The sequence below is a fragment of the Zingiber officinale genome, chromosome 5A (genome assembly GCF_018446385.1).
Source record: "Zingiber officinale cultivar Zhangliang chromosome 5A, Zo_v1.1, whole genome shotgun sequence".
Lineage (NCBI taxonomy): Eukaryota > Viridiplantae > Streptophyta > Magnoliopsida > Zingiberales > Zingiberaceae > Zingiber > Zingiber officinale.
Genome location: NC_055994.1, coordinates 62,765,328 through 62,771,990, shown reverse-complemented (window position 1 = coordinate 62,771,990; position 6,663 = coordinate 62,765,328).

Sequence of the window (6,663 nt, the reverse complement as noted above, 5' to 3'; positions counted from 1 at the left end):
AATTCCAACTTGATAGTTCAAGTGGAATGACTCAAGAAAAAATTGGAAAAGTTTGATTTGGGATCCAAGTATTTAAACATGATACTTGGATCGCAACGAGCCATGTACAATAGATCCCGACTCGGGTACAAACAAAACACAACCAACAAATCATATCTATCTTTACTTACTCAAAATGTTAGAAAAGAAGTCCAAGAATGGGTACCTAAGTCATGTTTAACTAAATTGATTGAATTGAATCAATATTTGGTTCCCAAGAGTCAGATCCATCTCTTAGAAAGATCATATATAAGCTATGACTCAAAGAGAGCAAATAGAAAAACTATTCACCCTACTTGATTGATTGCATATGCATACTTAGACTTAGATTTATTTTTCTTCTTGGATTAGGATGGTTAGAAATAAAAAGATTTAGCAAACCCTAACAATATAGTATCAGAATGGATTGGGATGATAGTATATTAGGGAAACTCTATTGAAGGCATGTATAGGCTAAATCATATGTGTTCTACTTGGTGCATTAGACTTAGTAGATTTGGTTAAAACTACACCAATCAAACATAAGTTAATTAGACCAAAACCTAGTATTAAGTTCTTTAGGAGGGTCATTTTTGGAAAGTTATCTTAGATATGGTTACTCTAATGATGTCCAATATGACTCACCACAGTCTAGAGACTTACCCTATAAACTTTTTCTTGATAAAGCCAAAGCTAAGTTTGAATCTAATATGGGTCAAACAACCTTTTTCAAAAATTCTTAATAATTCAAACTAATTAAGAAAATAAAATAATAAAATCTAAATAATTAATAAGTTAATAAATTATTAACTACTCTAATAAATTAATAAACTAATATTGAATTAATCTACCTTAATTTAATCAATTAATTATTACCTTAACTAGTAAATAAATTTGAATTCTAATTAATTATTTTAATCCTAGTATTAAACTAACATTTAAATAAAATAATAATAATAATAATAATAATAATAATAAATTAAACTAAAAAATGTTAAAACTATATTTGTTAACAAAATTTTTGTTGACTAAACCCTAAATCAATACTAAATCTAATCAACTAATATTGAATTCACCTTAATTGATTAGAATTGAAATTAATGAATTAACTTTAACTAATTATCTTATATGAACTTTAATTAATTAATAAATTAGTTTAATTATAATTAATTTCTTAATTAAAATAATTTTTAAGTAATTCATAATTAATTTAAATCTAAAACAAACCTAATTATTACCTTAACTTGATTAATTTTAATTTAATCAATTAACCCTAAATTAATCAAATTATTTGAAATTAACAATAAAAGTTAATCAACTTAATCAATTAATCTAATTTAATCAATAAATTAATGAATCAAAATTGTAATTAATTATTAATCCTAAATTAATTTAACTTTGCAAATCTAATTAACCCAAAATTCAAATTAATACAAATTATTCTTAACTTAATCAATCCAACTCAACATTCAAAATTAGATTAAACCAAATCAATATCAACTTAATAATTTTTATTTTCAAACCTAATGAGATCAAAACTAATTATTCAAAATCAATAATCTAGATATTAAATAATTAAGTTGTTGATTTGATCAACAACTTAAAATAATTAACCTTAAATAAAGTTGAACAAGCTAATACAAATAACTCTAAATAATAAGTAAATTCTAACTTAATTACTCTAAAATCTTAAATTAACTTAACTCAAATTTAAATTTAACTATACTTAATACTTAAACAATTTACTGAATCCATAAGTTAACATAAAGCTAATCATAAATCATAAATCATCTCGTACAAACAATAGGCTAACCATGGTTGATAACCTAGAAATGGTGAGATGATCTAAGAAAATTCCAAACTTTGATCTAACTTCTATGTTATATGTGAAGGCGCTGGAATTCTGTTCTGTTTCAATTTCCCTGTATAAAAAAATTATACAAGAACAGAATTTTTCCAAGCAACCCGCATGTTCTATCAATCATGTGTTTGATCAATCAAGCAAGTTCTTGAATGATCAAAACATACCTTGATCAAAATACAAGATCGCTAGCCTCTTGTGTTGGTATTCCAAAAAATGAAACAAAGAAAACTAACTAATTATGCAGCGGAATTAAAGAACTAGTTGTACCTTTTCTTTGTAGCTAAAGACATCTTGATCTTCTGCCGTATTCCTCTCCTCTTCTTGGACGTCGTGTGGGCGACGATCTACCAAGACAACACCACCCTCCTTCCCTTCTCGATTACCAAACCACCGACTACAAAAGGAGGCTCTAGGATGGGGCACCTTCTAATCTTCTTCCTTCTCTTTTTCTTCTTCCTCTTCTTCCTCTTCTCCAAGCCGCCACCCAGAAGGAGGAAGGGGGCGTTGGCCCTAGGCAAGGAGGAGAAAGGGGCGCCGACCCCTAAGCAAGGAGGAGGAGGGGGATTGTGCCGCTGGCCCTAAGTAAGGGAGAGAAGGGGCGTCGACCATAAGGCGAGAAGGGGCTTGTGGAAAATTAGGTTTTAGGGGGCACCACCTACTCCTTTTATAACCTTTACTGTCAGTTACAAAGAAAGAAAAATAACATAATTCTGTTTAGAAAAAATCTCTCTTTCTATAACCAAGTTAAAACAAACCAAGTTAAACCAAACCAAGTTAAACCAAACCTAGTTATGGATGGGTGGATGCGAGACTTTATATAGAGGCTACAACAAGGACCTAGAGGAGGAATTGGTTTAGACCTCCTGATGGGCTTGGGCTTCCTTTGCTCGACTCAAACACTTAACCCAAGTCCATCAATAATAACCCATACCACTAAAGGGTTATTATTGAACTACCGCACCAATCTTATATTACAATATGAGCTCATTCTTATCATGAGTCCATTAATCTCCCCGTGTTTAAGATATCATATGCCCGTTAATTAAATGAGTTACTGACAACCCAATTAATTAACTGATTTCAAGAGTAGTACCACTCGACTTTATTATCATGTCGTACTAAGTCCACCTGTAGGGTTTATATGATAATCCTTATGAGCTCCTCAAGGGGGCATCATCAACCAAAATAATTAGGACATAGTTTCCTTCTATAATCAACAACACACCATATAAATAATACTATCTCCCAACTCATCGAGCCTATTGATTTAACAAATAAATCTCACCCATTGATAAGTTAAAGAAATTAATACTAAGTATACGTGTTTGTTATTATATAGGGATTAAGAGGCGCACATCCATAATAACAGAGGTTCTGTTCTTTTATGTAGTCAGTATAAATCGAACAACCTCAAATGTTCCTATTCAATACAGACATAGTGTACTAGTATAATTTTATTGCCAAGATAGATTAATACCAAACTACACTACAACCGTTCCAATGGTTTATCCCAATCCATCTTGATTGTGAGCTACTATTTATAATTAATAAGGAACCGATAACATGATCTTCTGTGTGGCGCCACACACCATATTATCTACAATATAAATTAAATGGACAACTGCATTGACATATATATAAATATAAAATGCAAACATTTGACCAAAGTGATTCTCATTTCAAAAGATTTCAAAACAGATATTCATACAAAAGCTAGGCTTATAGTATACATCCCAACAATCTCGCACTTATACTAAAATCTATGTTGCCATTAATGCTGTCATACATCTAATTCTCATCCCCTCAACATGCCTATCAATAGCTCCCGCCGAAAGGGCCTTAGTGAAAGAATTAGCCTGGTTATTTACTGATGTAATCTTGGCGACAACAACCTCTCCTCGTTTTACTATGTATCATAATAGGTGGTACTTGCATTCAATGTGTTTACTTGCCTTATGGGCTCATGGTTCCTTCGAGTTTTCTATTGTACCACTGTTGCCACAATAAATTGTGATAACTTTGGGCAAACCAGGAATCACATCTAAGCCCATCAAGAAGTTTCTGATCCATACAGCTTCTTTGGCTGCCTCAGAGGTTGTCACATACTCAGCTTCCATGGTGGAGTCTGAAATGCATTTCTGCTTAACACTCCTCCATGCTATGGCTTCACCTCCCAAAGTAAACACATACCCCGAGGTTGATTTACTTCTATCCCTATCTGATTGGAAGTCCAAATCCATGTAACCCACAGGGAGCAAATCATCTGCCTAGTAAACCAGCATATAATCTCTAGTCCTTTTCAGGTACTTTAATATATGCTTTACGGAAATTCAATGTCCTGGTCCTGGGTTACTTTGATATCTGCTAGCCATGCTCACAGCAAAACAGATATTCGGTATCGTACATAGCATCGCATACATTAGACTTCCTACAGTCGAAGCATAAGGAACTGCCTTCATCTCCTTTATCTCCTTTGATGTATTAGGACACATCTTTTTAGATAAAGGTACTTTATGCTGAAAAGGTAGAAAATCTTTCTTAGAGTTTTGCATGCTAAAACGAGCTAGGATAGTATCGATGTAAGAAGCTTGGGATAAGCACAACATCCATTTCTTGCGATCCCTTATTATTTGATCCCAAGAATATGTCCACATTCTCCCAAGTCCTTCATATCAAACTTCTTATGTAACACCCCAAATTTCATGATTTGGATTCCTAAAAGACCTTATTAAAATCTAGAAATGCTTTAGAAAAATTCTAGAGATTTTTAGGAATTTATTGAATATTTTTATGTAATTTTTGGAGGTCGTTTGGTATTTTTACTAAACGAAGAAAGTTTCGACAAAAAAATGTCCAAGCCGAGGTTTCAACCGGAAACCACGGGTTTAAGCAAAAGTTCGTTTAATCAACAGACCAGCCGCTAGTTTCTCAGTAAAACCTGAACCCAATAGTATTTAAGTCGTAAGAGAACCCAAAATTAGATTTAGTTATAAAGGATTAGGTTTTCTTTCTCCCGAAACCTATTCCCTTCCTCTTCTTTTCTCTCACGCGGCGTCCACGACTCCTTCTTGGGCGAAATCACATCCGCCGCCAGGATTCCTTCCTTCGGTGGCCGGGGAAGGTTTCCTTCCGGCGGATCTTCACCAATTGAGACCACCTCGGAAGGAGGGCCCGTAGGCACGAGGAAGCGGCCGGGGAAACTCAAGCTTCGCCGCAAACCCTAGATCTCTCTCATCTTCGGTTGTAAGCCCAAGAACACGAAGGTAAGTTGCTACTCACCTGCGATAAGAGTTGTTCCGATTTTAAATTGGTGTTTTTCTTATATTTTTGAGCTTGATCGTGAAGATGAAGGGTCTCTGTCGTAAGCTTCCTTGTTGTAGAATGTTTGCTGTCGTGAACGCTAAAGAAAGAAAGGGAAGGGTTAGTTTAGTTCAAGCAGGTGGATTAGATTTCCTTCAAAGCCTTGTAATTAGTATTTTTAGGTTTTGACTCAAACCCTTGCTGTTTGTTACCTTAGTAGGCATGATCGGTTCATGTAGGACTTTGTAGATTTCAGAATCTGTTGTAGTTGTAATGATCTCGAAGTTGTTCTGTTAAATTCTGCAAGGTTTGAATGAAGCATGATTTTAGGCTATACGGTTTTGATCTTTTAACTATGCCAGATCTTGTTCGATTTTGTTTATGTCTCATTGAATGGATATGAGAAGTTAGTGGTTGCTGTGGTTTAGGTTATCCACTGCTACCATAATCTGAATTGATGTACTGTTACTAATTGAAAAGAGTATTTCACCAATGTATATTATCCATCATTTACTTCCCTATGCATGAGTTAGATTTTTATTTGTTAGTTCCTTTGAAGCTAGTTTAAGTTCCGTGAAGCTAATTGTTGATGTTTGGATTCTCTTGAGTTGATCATGGATGTGGTAGCAAAACCTACAGATTCAAGTATAGATTTGGTGAGTATCATGTGTTAAGACTAAAGATGATTTGATTTGATGTAATGAATTTAATAGGTGAGAAGTATGTGAGTAATTTAGATATGCTACTTTCATTCAAGTATACAGATTTGAGGGTCTTTAATCTGAACATGAGGTTTAGATAATTTGCTTATGTTAAATCTAAGCATGAGGTTTAGATAAATTGCTTATGTTGAATCTGAGCTTGAGGTTTAATTATGCTACTTCCATTCAAGTATATGGATAACATCTGTGCTTGGCTAATTCTGGAATTTTAAATGGAATACGAGTTATAATATCTTTATTGAGTGAATTTCAGATAAGCTGTGTATTAGTCATATTATGGAAAGGAAGTTTGAGAGACGATGAAAATCTGTACTAGCTAGAATATGTTTCTTTTTTTAAGTTTCTTTGCAGAATTTCTATTAAGCAAGTGCAGATTTTGTTAAGCTAGTATGCAGATTTTTGTTAAGCTATTATGCAAATTTTTATCAAGCTAGTATGCAGATTTCTGTTAAGCATTAGTGCAGATTTTTGACAAGTATTGTATGTGCAGATTTCTTTTGTATTTTATGCATGATTATGTGTTACATAGTTAGTTTCATTCATAGATGCATATGAAAGATACCCTAACAGTATTTTGGGTTTAAGAAAAGTATAAGAAAGATTAAGAGAAGAAAGAAAAAGGCCAAAGCCTTAAGTAGATCCCAAAGTCAAGACTTTAGGGATTTTGACACACAAGGTGCTAAAGAAAATGCCGAGGCATTATATAGAAATATTAAAAGATAACAAGTATTTTATTTTTATCAGTGGCACTGTGCTGGA